Raw genomic sequence first — 19,579 nt, forward strand, 5'->3', positions numbered from 1 at the left:
TTTACAGACTCTAGGTGACGGCCTTTGTCGCAAAGCTGCATTCGCCATACGATCCTTGGGAGTTGACTGTAAAACTATATTAAGGAAGGAAACCTCGTTTGGCGAGTCAGAGGGGAAGACCCTGGAGTCCTCGCCAGAGGAACTCTCTGACGGTGTTTCAAGCCTACCCCTCTTCCCTGAAACAATTGTCCCGGAAGACAATTCTGCTGCAGTCCTCTTTGCCAACTGGGTGTCGGGGGAGGGGTGATCTTGGGCATTGTCACTTGCACCGCTTTCCCCTTCTTGAGCTCCATTCTCCACCTGCCCGCCCATCCCCTCCTCTGAGGTTTCTGGTTGGGCCGGCCTTCCATGCTCCTCCCCATTTCCCGCCTCTCCCTGTTCCTCACCTCCATTCACGGGTTCTGGCGGCAAGTTCAAATTATCGGGCCCAGCTGCATCAATCAAGACAACCTCATTGCCTATTGCACTCAGGTTTTGCTCGTTAATCAGGTTTTTCCCCTTAAGTTTATTTGCAAATGACCTCGGGCAGTCCCTGAAGAGATGACCTTCTCCTCCACACAGATTGCACTTATGGTCATTTTTGCATTCAGCATACGTATGCCCTCTTTCCTTACATTTCCCACAAATGATTTCCTCGCACGCCTCTACCAGATGCCCATGCTCCCCACACCTCCGGCAGAGCTTTGGTTGCCCCTGGTAATGAATGTAGCCTCTATTGTCCCCCAAGACTATCATGGATGGGAGGTGTTTCAGGCCCCGGAACCCATGGGAGTCTTCCCATTGCTGTATGGGGACCTTCCATGCACAGTTCCATATTCCATCCACATCCCTCACCTTCCTCGCCTGGCCCTTCACCGTGCAGTATCTCCCCAGCCACACACAAATATCTTGAGCATTAACCGTTTCATTAAACATTCTGACAATCACCGTTTTCAAGGTATTGTCCGTCAGTTTCTCAACATTGAAAATTTCAAATTGTGGTCTCACATTCTCGTACCTCATCCAAAACTCCTCCAACAATGCACTTGAGCAAAAACTTACGTCAAAACCCCTGTTGAAAGGGAGAGTCAGGATACAGTTCAGGTCATTTGGTGAAAACCCCAACACCTGTTGAATCATCTTCCTGGAAAAATCCAATCTGGACATCTTTGGCAATTCTCCAACATTTTCAGTTAAGCTAAAACGCACACTGTGGTGCCTCCGCAAGCTGGCATAAGCCGCCATGACGGAGGCACCACAAAACCAACCAATGCCCCTGGTACAATCAAGCACAAAAAGCCAACAATGGAATGCTTCCGAACAAAGCAATTAATATTAGCACCTACCTTCAAAATGGAGGGAATACCCAGGTTTTCGCTGACCAGACACCCAATGGAGAGGATCGCAGTCCTAGCCTAAGACCGAGAATCAAGTGCGAACTGATAAGAACAGATTTTTTTTCTTTCGAAAAATTTTATTGGCACTCAGACATAAATCAAAACATCGTCATCTCATTTGGTTCACAATCCCACCCCATTTAAAAGGATTACTTCTTTTTATTGCCTCCCTTCACCCCCTTAAAATACAGACTAATAAAATTCAAAAGGTTAAAATAAACCATCCCATCCTTTTACAAACTCCTGGTGCTCAGAGGGGATCCTCCCCACCTTGCTCCTTCCCACCAACCTCTCCCGGAGAGTCAGGCCGCTGCTGCTTTGACCTTTCTATGTGCGGTACCGACTCCTCCATCCGAATGGGCACAGAGGCGATTCTTCTTTGTGGCTGCTCTCTCAGCTTGATGTTTGCAGCACAGATCTCTTTTATTGTTGCTGTTGCCATTCGGAGAGCAGCCACGGGGGGGATCTGCATGTGCTTGCTTACCAGCAAGTTTCTGGAGGTCCAGATGGCGTCCTTTATAGCAGCGAGGGCAAGCCACTGCTTTTCAAGGCCTTTTCTTTGTGCCTTCCCTTCTTGGCTCACCCCATAGAGAACTAGATTGGCTGACAGGACCTCCCTTGCTGGTAAGTACGGGAATTGTGAGGAGCCGGCCAAGTCCCACAGGTCTACAGCAGCACTGCACTCCCAGAGTAAGTGCCTCACCGTCTCAGGTGCGCCACAACCCGGTCGGGGACACATTTCCGTTGCAGACATTCCTCTGGAGTGCATGACGGCCCTGACTGGGAGAATCTCATGAGCCACCATCCAGGATATATCCTGGAGCCTGTTTGAAAGGATGGGATGATTCACCAGACGCCACATTTCTGTGGCCTCTCCGATAGAGAGGCCTCTGACTGGTATCACATCTCCCCGCTCCTGCACAACAGAAATGAGAGAGCGATGTTTCGTTAAAATGTCCAGGCCCTGGTTTTCCAATTTAAAAGAGGTTAAAAAGGATTTCAGCTCCCCATAGGCCACAGGGGTATAAAAGGAGACGGGGACTCTAAGATCTACTGGTATGAGTTTCTTTTGTCTTAGGTAGCTACCTAACCAAAATCTGACCCATCCCCCTGTGTTTGGGGGATTACTATTAGACCCGGTAGCCTGTCTCATGTGGCTACTTGTATAGAGGCTACCCATGAATAAATACAGATCTGGGACTCCCTTGCCTCCATCCTCCTTTAACTTCTTCATTACCTTTCTTTTAAGCCTCTCCCATTTGGAGCCCCATAAAAAATAAAAGATGGCTCGTTCTAGTTCTAGCAATACATTTTTAGGTGGTAAAAAGACTGCGCTAACTAAAAGAAGCAAGGGTAAAATCACTGCCTTAATGACCAAAACCTTCCCCCCCAAGAGTCAGCGTTCTCAGTCCCCAAAAAACCAGTCGTTGCTTCACTTTTCCTGTAATTCCCGGCCAATTAGCCTCTCCTCCACCATTCTTATCAAATCTAACCCCTAAAATTTTTTGGTCAGTCTGTATCACGTCTATCTCAAGTCCAGTCAGTTCTGTAGTCCCCCATGGCCCGTAAAATTGTGCCTGAGTCTTGCCCCTATTAAGTTGGGAGGCAGAAGCCCTTCCAAACCAGTCCGAGACTTCAAAGGTCCTCCTCACCGAAGGTAGGTCTGTACATAGGATGTTAATATCGTCCATGTACAGGACGCATTTTGCCGCCTGCCCCCCACTCCCAGGTATTTCCATCCCTTTTATATTCTTATCCTTCCTCAAAATCTGTGCCAAGGGTTCTATACAAATAACATATAAGAGAGCAGACAAAGGGCATCCCTGCCGTACACCACAGTTTACCTTAACTGCACTCGTCAGGGACCCATTCATAACAAATCTACTCTCTATTTCTTTGTATAATAGCTTAACCCAGGAGATAAGGCGTTCTGGAAAGCCCATCTTCTGTAACACCTTAAAAAGGTACCGATGTGATATTCTATCAAATGCTTTTTCGAAGTCCAGATTCAAAACAATCAATCGCTTGTTTCTGTCTCTCTCAAAGCAAATCTTATCTCTAATCAACAAAAGGCTATCCGCGATCTTCCTGCCCTTTACAGCACATGCTTGGTCCTGGTGGATTATCTGACTAAGAACCGGTCTTATCCTTACTGCTAAAAGCTTACTAAATAACTTACAATCACAATTTAAAAGCGTGATCGGTCTCCAGTTTTCCAAAACAGTCTCATCTTTTCCTTTATGAATGAGTGTGACTAGACCCATTCTAAAACTCTCAGGCATCTTATCTAATTCACTAAATTCTGTAAAAACTGAGAGTAGATCCGCGGCTAAAATGTCCCAAAATGTCAAATAGAACTCAATCGGCAGTCCATCCAACCCGGGGGACTTTCCAGTCTTAAAACTCTTAAGACACTGCCTTAAATCAGCTGCAGTAAAAGCTTGTCCTAGCGTATCACTGGACTCGACAGTCTTATCAATATACTCCAGGATTTGTGCAATGACTCGTTCATCCACACTTTTCTCCCCATACAGGTCTTCGTAGTATTCTTCAATCACTTTAATTATTCCTTCGGTATTCCCCACTTTTCCTCCAGCTCTGTTTCTTAGCTGAGAGACAGAGCCAGGTTTGCTCATAATTTTTTTAAAAAAGTATCTCGTACATTTTTCTCCATCCTCTCTCACTTTCTCTCTACTTCTTAATATAACTCCCTTACTTTTGTCGTTTGCTATTCCCTGCATTTCTTTTTTTACCTCTCTGATTTCTTCATAAAAGTCCAACCCCCACCGATTTAAGAGATGATACCTCTGTAGTCGTTTCTGTAATCCTCTCATACACCTGTCTTTCGCAGCCTTCTTCTTTTTCCCTGCTTGTTTGAAAAAGGACTGAGTCCTGTCCTTCACCATTTCCCACTACGAGGCACGTGTTACATACAAGTCCTGGAGAGTCTGCCATTCAGTATACCTCTCCTTATACTGTCTAACCAGGTCCTGGTCCTCCAGCAGGGAGCAGTTAAGTCTCCACACTCCTCTCCCCATTGTTATACCTAGTCCAAGGGAAATTTTAACGGTTAGCATCAGGTGGTCAGAGAAAAAGACGGGCATCAAAGTGGCCTCAGTTGGTGAAGCGTCTCTAACAAAAAAATAATCGATCCTGGAGGCCCTATCGCCAGCTCCACTAAACCAGGTAAAACCCTCTTCCTTGGGATGAACCGCTGAAAAACAATCTGTTAATTTAAAATCTCTAACCAAACCCTGTAGTAGGAGTGACGTCTTGTCAATCTTAAAATCTCGTCTAGCTTTTCTCCTATCTTTCCTGTTTAAAACACAATTAAAATCCCCCCCACACACACTAAAGGCACCCTCCCCAGCAAGTGGGGCTGCAATGCCTCTAATAAATCATATCTCTCATGTTTATCATTTGGGCCATAAATATTCAAGAGATTTAATTCCTTTTCCATATAAGTAAGATTGACTAGGAGTGCTCTTCCTTCACTCACTACGGTACTTCCTTTCACCAAGACAAGTGGGTTTTTTATCAGTATGGCTACACCATCGTTTTTATTCCCGTTTGATCCACTCCATATTGACATTTGCGGCCACATGTCCTGCCACTGATTGTATACGTTTAAGAAGGGTATGGCACATTCCTGAAGTAAGATAACGTCTGTCGTTACACTATTCAGAAAGGACAAGATACTTTGGGCTCTTACTTTGGACCTAACACTCCTAACATTTATAGATGAGAAGTAAAAACAGTAGCGAACCAGTCATTTTAAAGCTAAAAGAAGTTTATTCTCTCCACGGCTCAACCCAAGAAGTCGAGGGGTCATACCATCAATTAATTTAATTAATTGATTTAATTCAATTAAACTGATAAGAACAGTTTTTTTCCTTTTTTTATTTGCTTTCCAAAACATTTCCATACTTTACATTCACATTTCACATTTCTCATACATCTTAACATACTACTTTCCAAATCCTTGTCATACCTTCATTTCTTTACACCTAAATAAACATTCTACAGAAAGAAAAGAGAAGTTGATCAACAAGAAAATCCCACAAAATGAAAGACCAGAAACCGAAGAAACAATCGCGTTTCTATTATCTCGCTCCTTATCACTTACCACCTTTTTCTTGGTGGTTTTAAAAAGGTGATTTTCCACCTATCCTTAATTGTATCACTTCCCCACTTTTCTAATTCGTGCCAGTATATACTTTCAAATTCTTTCTCTATTGCCTTAACTGTTCCTATCTCTCCCCATTTATACACTCCAGTTATATGTCCCTGCCTTGCTTTCCATAATTTAAGTTTTACAATTGATATCAGCATACAAATTATTTTGTTTTGTTCTTTCCCCACTCCTTTAACCCCAAACGAAGTGATTTCATCATATGTCACATTCTCCAAGCACTTATAACTCTTTTTCACCCCATCCCACACCTTTTTTGCATATTCACATCCCCATAATACATGTTCAATTGTTTCATCTTCCGTACAGTTTTTCCTTGGACAAACTTTTTGCTTCCCCAAATTATGGGCATACATCGTGACCCTGACTGGTAGCCTTCTATGCAAGTGCAACCAATTAAAATCTTTAAGCCCGTTCTTAAAACTCTTGTCCTGGGCCCGTACCCACACTTCAGAGCTCACCATTACTGGATTGACATTGAGTTTCTGTACCAGTTTCCTATATAGTAACTTGTGATTTATCACTGTATCCTCATCTTTACATTCCGTATATCTCCTCCCCCACTTTACCATTCGCTGAAAGTACTCCGGCCTAGTCTCCGCTTTAGGGCCTTTATTATCCCACCCTATTAGAAACCGGTATGGTATGGACAGCCAAAACCATATCAGGATTTGGCATTTGTGTATATATGTCTTTTTCAGGAGTATACATACATTGCTATAGAATATTGCATCCAGCTTCAGAGGAACGTTTGGCACATCCCTCCCTCCATCTGCTATTTCCTGATGCATTAGCGCCCTTTTCACATATTCATAGCCCCCCCATATGAAATTAAATATTCCCCTCATTAGTTGAGCTCTATACTTCTGTGGCATCGGAAAGACGTAGGCCAAATGTAGCAGCTTTGGCAATACATCGGCCTTTACAACCAACACTTTCCCTGAAACGGAGAGTTTTCTTGTCTTCCATAATCCCAGATTTTTTTTCGACTGCAGTCATCTTCTTTTTCCAATTACACAATGCATCCCCCTCCCCGTTCCCAAAAGAAATCCCTAATACATCCATAGGGCCTTCACACAACATAAAATCACAGATCTTGTCCTTCCTCCCCTCCCACTTCCCAAGGTATTTGTACCTAGTCTTCTCCTTGTTTATTCTCGATCCAGTTGCTTTTTCATAATCATATAGGATGTCTATCACTCCCCTTAAGCTTTCATCATCTGCCAAGTATAATATTGTATCATCCGCGTATTGTGATATTTTTAAGCTCTCGCCCCGGGGCAGCGTTATCCCTTTAACAACGTGGCTCCCCTCCTCCTCCTAGACCCAGCCCCTCCATAACCTTCCACAAAAAAGCGTGGTCTACTCTATCGAAAGCTTTCTGCTGATCCAGGCTAACACATATTGCAGCAATGTTTCTCTCCTTTACATATGTGAGTACATCCCTGTGTAGATGTAAGTTCCATGTGATTTGCCTCCCCTGTACCCCACAAGTTTGGTCCATTTCCACTATGTGTGACATGACTCCTGCTAGCCTATTCGCCAGAACCTTACTCAGTACTTTAAAGTCCACGCACAGCATAGTTAGTGGCCTGTAATTATCTAGTTGGTTCGGGTTTCCTTTCTTAAACAGAATAGTCACCACTCCCGTTTTCATGCTTTCCGGCATCTCTCCTCCCTCCATGATTTCCTTAAAAACCTCCAAAAGTTGGATCGCCACCATATCCCAGAACGCCACGTAAAATTCTTTTGTTAGGCCGTCTGTTACGTTTCGGTGTTGTCAGTGTGTTGTTTTTGGCGTGACTGTTATGTGTTTCCTGTTTTACTTTGAAAGTCTGTGTTATCTTAGTGTTTTCAGTTTACGTTTCCCTGTCTCGTCAGTTCTGAGTTGCCCCAGCTGTGTTTCCCTCTTGTTGTCCATTTTCCTGATTGCTCCCTCTAGGTATTTTAACCCTGTGTTTCAGTGTGTCATGGTCGCGATCTCCCCCGTGTTGTAAATAGTTTGGTGTTTTGTTGTAAATAAATAGTTTGTTGTAAATAGCTGTAAATAGATTTGTCGATACTTTCGTTTTGGGATTTTGGTGGTGAGCTTTAGTGGGGGGTTTTTTGTGTGTTTTTCTTTCTTTATTTTTACTTTTTTCGTGTTGCACTCTGGTTGCCTAGGCCGGGGTGTAACACCGTCTATACCGGGCACCTTATTGGCCTTCATTGCCGTTACCACATTATACACCTCCCCTACTGTCAATTCCCCCCCCAGCTTGCCATTTTCTTCTTCAGGTAGCCTTCTCCTTAGCGATCTTATAAAAACCTCCCCCTTCCCCTCATCCAAGCTCTCCTTTGTAAACAATTTTCCATAATATTCTTCCACCGTTTTTAACAAATCATCTTTCCCCCTTATCACCTTTCCATCCCTCTCCAGTTCCGTTATAACCCCCCTCTTATCCCTAGTCTTCATTTTGCTAAAAAAGTATGAGGAGCATTTCTCATTCTCCTCATACTCTTCCTGTTTTAATTTATATATTACGGCCCTCGCTTTCCTCTCAAGTAATTCCTCCTGTCTCATTTTTAAATTTTCCAAGTACCCTTCCTTTTTAATTTCCCTTCCCCTATTTTCCATAACATAGATTATTTCTATTTCTTTTTGTATTGTGTCGAACTCTTTCTTTCGGACTTTTGCCCTATCTGTACAATATTCGACCGTAAACTTTTTGATTTTTTTCTTCATGTCCTCCCACCAAACCACGTTGTTACTGTATAAGCTTTTCATCTCGGCCCATATCGGGAAGATTTTCATGAAGCCTTCCCTATAGGCTTTCTCTGCGAGGACGTCGTTGTTAAACTTCCAATACCCTTTTCCAAAGTCTGGCCCTACTATCTCTAGCTCCACATCAACTGCTTGATGATCTGTGAAGAGGGCCGGCATTGTTTTTCCCTCTATTATTTTGCACTTTTTTCCTACTAAAATGTAATCTAACCTACTCTTCACCCCCCTTGTGTTCTTCCAAGTATACCCCACTTGCTTTCCCAGTAACTTCCCCATTATGTCAATTAATCCATATTTCTTAATGAAGGTCCTAAAGGGGAAAGGAGCAATTAAAATCCCCTCCCACAATAATATCTTTCCTAGTCAAAAAACAAGTATCCATTTTTTGGAAAAGGTCCTTACGTAGCCCATGCTCCACCTGTGCATATACATTTATTATCCGGCATTGAGTCCCATTTTTATCGATATCCACCACCATTACCCTTCCTTGTATTACAGTAAAGCTCTCAATTATCCGAATATCCTTATCCCCACATAACACCCCAACTCCAGTCCCATGTACCCCCCCAATGCTCCAAGAAGCTTCCCCTCCCCTCCATTCCTCAGTAAACAAAGCAACATCCCTCTCATCTCTCAGATGAGCTTCCTGGACCAAACAAACATCGAAATTGTAGCTCAATAAAAATTCATAAACAATTTTTCTCTTTTGGGCACTTTTTAGCCCCCTAACATTCAGGGTAATTATCCGTATTTCCCCCATACCATAAACAAAAGGCAAGTGGAGCACTAAGGGCAAATAAATAAATAAATAAATAAAGAGAAAAAAAATTACAATGAGTCTCTTGGTATATTTTACCTCCTCTCTTGGATTCTCTAACTATCCATATTGACGTGTAACAAAAGGTCTTTTATGAAAGAGTCCTCTGACTTTTCTTCGCTCTCGCCTTCCTCTTCCATATCTCCATCGCTTGTCACATCACTTAGAGGGGTATGCATGCACTCAGTCTGTGTTCCCCTCAACACATACCCCTCCACATTCCCACCTTCCTCCAAAACCTCCTCCCTAACATCCTGATCTCTTAGCTTACCATCTTCAGAGGAAGCGGCTGGACTCACCTTTCTCCTCCTTTTAGCAGACTTTCTCCGTGGTTTTCCGACCACTTCCCAACATTTTTGGGGATCCTCCCCCTGCTGTACTTTCTCGCCATCTTGCTCAAGACTCCTCTCTCCCTTCTCCTCACGTCGCACCATCCCCTCCTCCACACTTTCCACTTTGTCCTCGTTAGCCTGATTTCCAGCAGCTGGTAGCGGCTCCTGTGGCCTTGCTCCTACACCAGAGTCTATTTCCTCTTCGCTACGTTCTTCCCCAATAAGTCCAGTCTTTACCACGGCTGAATAAGGCCGTGGCTTAGTACAATCTCTCGCCATGTGTGCATCCGAGTCACATAAGTGACATCTTCTGGGCTCCTTGCAGTCCCTCGTAAAAATGTCCAAGCTTGCCGCAACTCCTACACCTCACCTGGTCGCATTGTTCCGCATTATGTCCAACACTCCCGCATTTCCTACATGCTTGAGGCTGCCCTGCGTAAACAAGGAAGCCTCTGTCCGCTCCAATAGAAAAGACTGCAGGTGGGTGGCAATATCCATCTTCACTGTTCATATCCGCATTCAATTTGATGCGAAATTGTCTCTTTCCGGTCCATATGCCCAGACCGTCCTTTATCTTTCGTACTCCTGGGAGAACAGTAACGTATCTCCCTAAAAAGTACCTGATAGTCTCCTCCGTGACCCATGGGTTATACATATGTATCGTTAAAATTCTGTAATCATTGCGATACAAAGGGGTCACCATATATCTCCGCAGTTCTTTATCTTCTTCCACAATGCTCTTCCTTCTCACTTCTTCCACGTATTCTCCTGTACAGAATGTCACATCATAGTGCTTACTTGCAGTGCTCTGTTGTAGGCAGAATATCTTCTCCGGCTGTATCTTCAAGGCTTCAAAGAGGATTCTCCTTCCAAAAGTTATTCTGTCGTGAAGTTGTGTGTCTTTCTCCATGAGTTCAAATCTCAGCGTATTTCTTGTTCCAAAAGTCCATGCGTCCCTCTCAGAAAAACTGGCCGACGACGTCGCCATCTTTTTTTGCTTCCCACCTCCTCTGATAAGAACAGATTTTTTTTTTCCTTTTTTTTATTTTCAAAAAACAAAACATCGCATACGTGTACATTATTAAACATCACAAAGGGTAAGCCTATTCTATACAAAGCGAGACATTTTCTCTCTCCATTGATCGAAAGGTTCAAAAGTCCTTTCTACAAGTACTGTGGCATCTAAATAGCAAAATAATAAGTCGTAAAGAGGAGAAACACACGTTCAATTGTACAGTCATACCAAAGTTACATCACATCTTCTAAATTGGCATAAAAATCCCCGTTACCTTATTTTCCAATCCTTTTATCAACTCAATACTGATCTTACCATGTGTTGCTCTCAAAGAAACGAACAAAACAACCAAAAAACTTTTCTTCTTAGGCCTCTATATTAAGTGACTTCTAAGGAATGTCTTTCCATCTATCCTTAATTGTATCCCACCCCCATTTCAATTTCTCCAGCAGCTGCACTTTTTCTATTTCCTTCTCTACCAATCTACATATGCTCTTGGCTGTCCATTTGTATGACCCCAAAATATACCCTTGCCGGGCCTTCCACAAATATAGTTTTACCAAGGACACTAATAACAAAGACTTTCCTTTACGGTTACTTCCCTTCTCCCATCCCGTAAGGAACATTACTTCATCGTACAAAATCCCTTTTAAACAAACATACTGCTTCTGCATTTCACCCCACACTTCCCTCGCAAAGGGGCATCCCCACATTACATGCTCTATTGTTTCTTCTGTTTGACATGTGCTTCTCGGACAGTTCTTATTATCACATAATCTATGTTTATGATTCAAGCAGAGGTCTTTATCCTTAAATTCCTCATGCTTCTCCCGCCATTTAATAATCCTTGAAAAATAATCTGGTCTGCTCTCCGCCCTTGGCACCCTATTATCCCACTCGATCAGTTGTCTCATGGGACCGGATAACCAAAAGCGGATCAAGACTTGGCATTTATGTACATTGGACCCATTCAATAAGTTGCATATGTTGCTGTAATATATCACATCCAACTTCAAAGGGATGTGTGGAACATCCCTCCCACCTTTTGGTATTGTCTGATACATAATTGTTCTTTTTACATATTCATACCCCCCCCCCAAAAAAATTAATTTGAAAACTCCCCGTGTTAATTTCTTCCTATAGGTCTGTGGCATTGGAAAAACATATGCCAAATGCAATAGGGCAGGTAAAATGTCAGCTTTTATGGCCAGTACTTTGCCAGTTATAGTAAGCTTTCTTTTGGCCCACATCCCCTAATTCCTTAAGATCTTTGCTATCTTCAAATCCCAGTTGTAATTTGCATCCCCCCCTGGATTTCCAAAATCAATGCCCAGGACCCGCATGGGCCCTTCACACAAAGCGTCTCTCTCCTACCTGCCCATCGTCCCAAAAATTTATATTGTGATTTCTCCTTATTGACCTTTGACCCTGCCGCACTCTCAAAGGTCTGTATTGTTCTCATCGTCTCCCTCACACTTTCATCATCTTCCAAGTAAAGGACTGTGTCGTCAGCGTACTGGGAGATCTTCAACACCTCCCCCCCTGGCAAGGGCACTCCTTTAATTTTCTCGTTTCCTCTTATTGCACATGCTAAGGGTTCTACGTATATAACATAGAGTAGGGCGGACAGGGGGCAACCCTGCCGTAGCCCTCTCGTTTGTTGTATTTCCTCTGTTAAGTGTCCATTTATCTTTATCTTGCAGATTATGTCAGTATACATCATACTTATCCAATTCAAAAATTTTCCTCCTATATCAAAATTTCTCATCACCCTCCGCAAGAAATCATGATTAACCCTGTCAAAAGCTTTTTCCTGATCAAGTGTTACGCATATTGTTGTCAAGTTCCTCTCTTCGATGTATGTAAGCACATCTCTATGTAGTTGTAAGTTCCAACTAATCTGCCTGCCCTTTACCCCGCATGTCTGGTCTGCATTAATAATAGCAGGCAAGACTCGGGCCAGGCGTCTTGCTAGAGTTCGACTGAAAATTTTATAGTCCACTGAAGTTGTGTGTCTTTCTCCATGAGTTCAAATCTCAGCGTATTTCTTGTTCCAAAAGTCCATGCGTCCCTCTCAGAAAAACTGGCCGACGACGTCGCCATCTTTTTTTGCTTCCCACCTCCTCTGATAAGAACAGATTTTTTTTTTTTTTTTTTTTTTTAATTTTCTTTCCACAACAATTCCAACATTTTACCTTTTCCTTTAAAATGATAAGGTTACATTCACTTTTCTCCCAACATTCGTTCATTTTCATCTTTCCCCATACAAAGTAACATTTTCAAATAACTTATCATATTACTCCTTATCTCCCCCTCCCCACTTTACCCCTTACCCTTTATCTACCACCTCCTTTTGGGTACTTTCAAAAAATAATCTTTCCATCTATCCTTAATCGTATCAATTCCCCATTTTTGTAGTTCGTACCAATATATCCCTTCAAATTCCTTCTCTATAGCCTTAATCGTCCCAATTTCCCCCCATTTAAATCCCCCCGTTATGCAGCCCTGTCTTGCCTTCCATAATTTAAGCTTAATAATTGACAACAACATACAACGTATTTTATGTCTCTCATTTGTTTTGCCCTTAGCCCTAAAAAAGGTGATTTCTTCATACGTCACCATCCCCAACCCTTTGTACTTCCCCTTTACCCCTTCCCATACCTTTTTAGCGTATTCACATCCCCATAGTACATGTTCAATTGTTTCTTCTTCTACACAATTTTCCCTTGGACACTTTTTTTGTTTCCCCAAATTATGTGCATGCATTGTGACCCTCACTGGTAGCCTTTTATGTAAGTGCATCCAGTTAAAGTCCTTTAAAACATTTTTGAAACTCTTGTCCTGTGCAAGTTCCCACACTTCCGGGCTCACCGTTACCTGATTGTGATTAGCTTTCCATACCAGTTTTTTGTATAAAAGTTTATGATTTAATACTGTATCCACCTCTTTACATTCCGAATGTTTCTTCCCCCATCTAACCATCCTCTGCAAATATTCTGGTCTAGACTCTGCTTTGGGACCTTTATTTTCCCACCCAATCAAAAACCGGTATGGTATCGCTAACCAAAACCATAACAATATTTGGCATTTATGCATATAAGTCTTTTTCAATAATGTACAAACATTTGCATAAAATATTGTATCCAACTTTAAAGGAACGTTCGGTACCCCTTTCCCACCATCAGCAATTTCTTGATACATGTGTACTCTTTTTACATACTCATAACCCCCCCATATAAATTTGAATATCCCCCTCGTTATTTGTACTCTATAAATCTGAGGCATCGGAAACACATAGGCCAAATGTAATAGTTTCGGCACTACCTCGCTCTTTATGACCAAAACTTTCCCCGATATTGTAAGTTTTCTTGCTTTCCATAGGCCTAATTTTTTATCCACCGCATTCATCTTCTCTTTCCAATTACAGAAAGCATCACCTTCCTTATTTCCAAATGAGATTCCTAAAATGTCCATAGGACCTTCACACAAAGTGAATTCACAAATGTTGTCTTTTCTACCCTCCCATATCCCCAAATATTTGTACTTTGTTTTCTCTTTATTTATTTTCGATCCCGTCGCTTTTTCGTAAGCTTTTAAAATTTCTATCACTTCCCTTAAGCTGTCATCATCTGCCAGATATAATATCGTATCGTCTGCATATTGCGATATTTTTAAGCTTTCCCCCCGTGGCATCATTATCCCTTTCACTATTTGGCTCTCCCTTATTGCACAGGCCAAAGGTTCGACATAAAGCACGTAAAGTACGACAGATAATGGACACCCTTGTCTCAAACCTCTTGTTTGGTACACTTTTTCTGTAAGAAAACCATTTAATTTAATTTTTGAGTTTATGCCCTTGTATAGAATTTTTACCCTTTTTATAAAAGCCTCTCCTAACCCCATTTCCTCCATTACCCTCCACAAAAAATCATGATCTACCCTATCGAACGCCTTTTGCTGATCCAAACTAACACAAATTGCTGCTATATTTCTATCTCTTACATATGTAAGTATATCCCTATGTAATTGTACGTTCCAAGTAATTTGCCACCCCTGGACCCCACACGTTTGATCCTTCTCCACTATGTGTGACATTACTCCTACGAGTCTATTTGCGAGTATCTTGCTCAAAATCTTGTAGTCCACACATAACATGGTTAGAGGTCTATAATTATCGAGTTGATGTGGATTACCTTTCTTAAATAATATAGAAACCACGCCCATCTTCATACTCTCTGTCATCACCTCTCCCTCCATGATTTCCTTAAAAACCCCCAACAAATGTATCCCCACCACCCCCCAAAACGTCTCATAAAATTCCTTTGTTAGACCATCTATTCCCGGCACTTTATTTGCCTTCATTCCCTTTATCACGTTATATGCCTCATCTATTGTCACTTCTCCTTCTAACCTATCCCTTTCTTCTCCCGTTAATCTCTTCTTTATTTTCTTTAGGAAGAAATCCCCCTTCTCTCCCTCTAGTTTTTCTTTCCTAAACAAATCCTCATAATATTCTTTCACCACTTTTAACATATTTTCCCTCCCCTCGATCATTTTCCCATCCTTCTCTAATTTCGTTATAACCCCTCTTTTATCCCTACTTTTCATTTTTTTAAAAAAGAAAGCTGAACATTTCTCATTTTCCTCGTACTCCTCCTGCTTTATTTTATATATTTCAGCCCTTGCCTTCCTCTCAAGTAATTCTTCTTGCTTCAATTTTAAATTTTCTATTTTCTCGTCCATATTTTTATTTTTTCCCTCGTTTTGTTTTACATAAGTATGTTCTATCTCTTTCTGTAGCGTACAAAATTCTTCTTTTCTTGATTTTGACCTCTCCGTACAGTAATCCACTGTGAATTTTTTAATTTTATTTTTTACATCCTCCCACCAATCTAATTTCTTCATATATAGATTTTTCATCTCTGCCCATAACGGGAAGAGCTCTAAGAATTTTTCCCTATAATCTTTTTCCGTAAGTACTTCATTATTTAATTTCCAATATCCCTTTCCAAATTCCATTCCTTCTATCTCCAATTCCGCCTCTACAGCTTGATGATCCGTAAACAGTGCCGGTATTATTTTCCCTCGCTTTATTTTACACTTTTTGTCTACCAATATATAATCCAATCTACTTTTCACCCCTCTTGTATTCTTCCATGTATACTCTACTCGTTTCCCCTGTAATTTGGCCATTACATCTATCAAACCATATTTTTTTATGAATGTCTTAAAGGGGAGGGAAGATTTTTCCTTCTCCAAGGAACAATTAAAATCCCCTCCCACTATAATATTCTTTCTTGTCATGAAGCAGGTATCCATTTTTAAAAAAAGTTCTCTTCTCAACTTTGGATCCACCTGTGCATACACATTTATTATCCGACTTTGCATCCCGCTTTTTTCCACATCTACGACCATCACCCTTCCCTGTATTATCGTATAACTTTCCTTTATCTGTATACTTTTATTTCCACATAACACTCCAACCCCTGTCCCATGTACCCCCCCTATACTCCACGCAGATTCTCCTCCTCTCCATTCCTCCGTAAAAACAGCAACATCCCCTTCATCCTTTAAATGTACTTCTTGCAATAAACAAACATCAAAATTATAAAATAATAAAAATTCATAAACCATTTGTCTCTTTCGGGCATTTTTAAGCCCCCTTACGTTTAACGTAATTATTCGAATTTTCCCCATATCCCAACAACAAAAAGGAAATACAAAAACAAAACCATGGGGACATATTTAAACTTAAGATCCGGAGACAACAACAAAAAAAAATAAAAATAAAAATACCAACTTTAACTGTCCATATTAACATGTGCCAATAAGTTTTTTATAAAGGAATCTTCTGACTTTTCTTCACTTTCGGCCTCCTCTTCTATGTCCCCATCGCTTGTTAAGTCACTTATAGGAGTATGCATACATTCAGTCTGTGTTCCTCTCAGGACGTACCCCTCCTCATTCCCCACCTCCTCAGTCCGCTCCTCTCTGCCCTCCTTACCTTCCATCTTAGTCTCTTCTGAAGAAGCGCCCGAACTCACCTTCCTCCGTCTCTTGGCAGTTTTTCTCCGTGGCTTAGCTACCACTTCCCATATCTGACCGTCCTCACCTTGCTTCTCGGCATCCTGTTCACAAATCGTTTCTCCTTTCTCCTTTCTCTGTTCCACTCCATCTTCCATACTCCCAGCTTTCTCCTCATTAGTCTGATTTTCGGCAGCTGGTGGCACCTTCTGTGCTTTTTCTCCAGTATCAGTTTCAATGTCCGCTTCTCTATGATGTTCAACCTCGATTCCAACCTTTGCCGCCTCCGAATATGACCTGGGCTTAGTACAGTCTCTTGCCATATGCGCATCCGAGTCGCATAAGTGACACCTTCTAGGCTCCTTGCAGTCTCTTGTTATGTGGCCAATTTTTCCACAACTCCTGCACCTCATTTGTTCACACTTGTCTGCATTATGCCCAGTGCTACCACATTTCCTGCATGCTTGAGGCTGCCCTGCATAAACCAGGAAGCCTCTATCCGCTCCAATAGAGAACACCGCGGGCGGGTGACAATAACCGTCCTCGGTGGCCGCATCCACTTTAAGTTTGACACGAAATTGTCTTTTTCCGGTCCATAGGCCCAAACCGTCCTTTATTTTCCGTACTCCTGGGAGTACAGTAACGTATCTTCCCAGAAAATACTTAATAGTCTCTTCAGTAACCCAAGGATTGTACATGTGTACAGTTAAGATCCTATAATCATTCCTATACAATGGAGTTACCGTATATTTCCTCAGTTCTTCATCTTCTTCTCCAATGCACCTCCTTCTTACTTCCTCCGCATACTGTCCCGTGCAAAAGGTCATGTCGTAGTGTTTACTCGCCGTGCTCTGCTGAAGACAGTAGATCTCCTCCGGCTGTATCTTTAAAGCTTCATAGAGGATCCTTCGTCCAAAGTTGATTCTGTCGTGGAAATCTTCTTCTTTCTCCATAAGTTCAAATCTCAAAGTATTTCTTGTACCATGCGTCCATGCATTCCTCTCATGAAAATTGGCCGACGCCGCCGCCATCCTTCATTGCTTCTCGCCTACTGATAAGAACAGATTTTTTTTTTTTTCCTTTTTTTTATTTTCTTTCCACAATCATTCAAAAACATTTTACCATTTCCTTTACAATGACAAGTTTACATTTCCATTTTTCCCCACATTCGTTCATGACAAACTGATTAACATTTTCATATGACATTTTCATTTGACGTGTAGCTTATCATTACTCCTTTTCCCTTCCTCCTTTCCTTACACTTTACCTACCACCACCTTTTGGGTACCTTCAGAGCAAAAAAAGGAGAGAAATCTTTCCATCTGTCCTTAATTGTGTCTATTCCCCATTTTTGTAGTTCATGCCAATATATCTTTTCAAATTCCCTTTCTATAGCCTTGATCGTCCCAATTTCCCCCTCTTTGTATCCCCCCATTATACAGCTCTGTCTTGCCCTCCACAACTTAAGTTTAACAATTGATAACAACATGCAACGTATTTTATATCTCTCTTTTTCTGTACCTTTAGTCCCAAAGAAGGTGATCTCTTCATAAGTCACCGTCCCCAAACCTTTATACTTCCCCTTTACCCCTTCCCATACCTTTTTTGCGTATTCGCATCCCCATAGTACATGTTCAATTGTTTCTTCTTTTACACAATTGTCCCTCGGACACTTTTTCTGTTTTCCCAAATTATGTGCGTACATAGTAACCCTCACGGGTAGCCTTTTATGTAAATACATCCAATTAAAATCCTTTATGACATTTTTAAAACTCTTATCCTGTGTGAGTTTCCACACTTCTGGACTCACCGGTACCTGATTTTGGTTGGCTTTCCGTACCATTTTCTTGTATAGAAGTTTATGGTTTAATACTGTATCCACCTCTTTGCATTCCGGATGTTTCTTTCCCCATCCCACCATCCTCTGAAAATATTTTGGTCTAAACTCCGCCTTAGGTCCCTTATTTTCCCACCCTATCAAAAAACGGTATGGTATCGCCAACCAAAACCATAGCAATATTTGACATTTATGCACATAAGTCTGTTTCAATAATGTACACACATTTGTATAAAACATTGTATCTAACTTCAACGGGACATTTGGTACCCCCTTCCCACCATCTTCTATTTCTTGATACATTTGTAGTCTTTTTACATACTCGTAACCCCCCCATATGAATTTAAATATCCCCCTCATTATTTGTGCTCTATATATCTGTGGCATCGGGAACACGTAGGCCAAATGTAGTAATTTCGGCACTACCTCACTCTTTATAACCAAAACTTTCCCCGAGATTGATAATTTTCTTACTTTCCAAAGACCCAACTTCTTTTCCACCGCGTTCATCTTTTCTCTCCAATTACAAAGCTCATCGCCTTCCTTGTTTCCAAAAGAGATTCCTAAAATATCCATTGGACCTTCACACAAAGTAAAATCACAGATGTTATCTCTTCTACCCTCCCATATCCCCAAATATTTATACTTTGTCTTCTCTTTATTTATCCTAGATCCCGTCGCTTTTTCATAAGCATTTAAAATTTCTATCACATCCCTTAGACTATCATCATCTGCCAAATATAATATCGTGTCGTCCGCGTATTGTGATATTTTTAAACATTCCCCCCGTGGCATCATTATCCCTTTCACTCTTTGGCTTTCCCTTATTGCACAGGCCAAAGGTTCAACATAAAGTACATAAAGCACAACAGATAATGGACATCCTTGTCTCAAACCCCTTGTTTGATACACCTTTTCTGTAAGAAATCCATTTAATTTTATTTTCGAGTTTATGCCCTTATATAAATTCTTTACCCATTTTATAAAGGTCCCTCCCAGCCCCATATACTCCATTGCCCTCCACAAAAATTCGTGATCTACCCTATCAAAGGCCTTTTGCTGATCCAAGCTCACACATATTGCTGCCAAGTTTCTATCCCTCACATATGTAAGTATATCTCTGTGTAATTGCACATTCCAGGTAATTTGCCTCCCCCGTACCCCGCACGTTTGATCCTTCTCCACTATGTGCGACATTACTCCTGCAAGTCTATTTGCAAAT

At 41.5% G+C, this 19,579-nt stretch overlaps 1 protein-coding gene and 1 pseudogene across 1 annotated transcript in view; both read right to left on the reverse strand.

The window, feature by feature from the left end:
* LOC146654652 (transient receptor potential cation channel subfamily V member 1-like) overlaps positions 1-19,579 on the reverse strand; it is a 67,559-nt gene that overhangs the window by 21,331 nt on the left and 26,649 nt on the right. The window lies entirely within an intron of this gene.
* LOC146654657 (uncharacterized) lies at positions 1,857-2,610 on the reverse strand (annotated as a pseudogene).

Source organism: Rhamphochromis longiceps, linkage group LG14, assembly GCF_057381845.1.
Source record: "Rhamphochromis longiceps isolate RC_006_pf linkage group LG14, R_longiceps_female_GT1.1, whole genome shotgun sequence".
Classification (NCBI taxonomy): Eukaryota; Metazoa; Chordata; class Actinopteri; order Cichliformes; family Cichlidae; genus Rhamphochromis; species Rhamphochromis longiceps.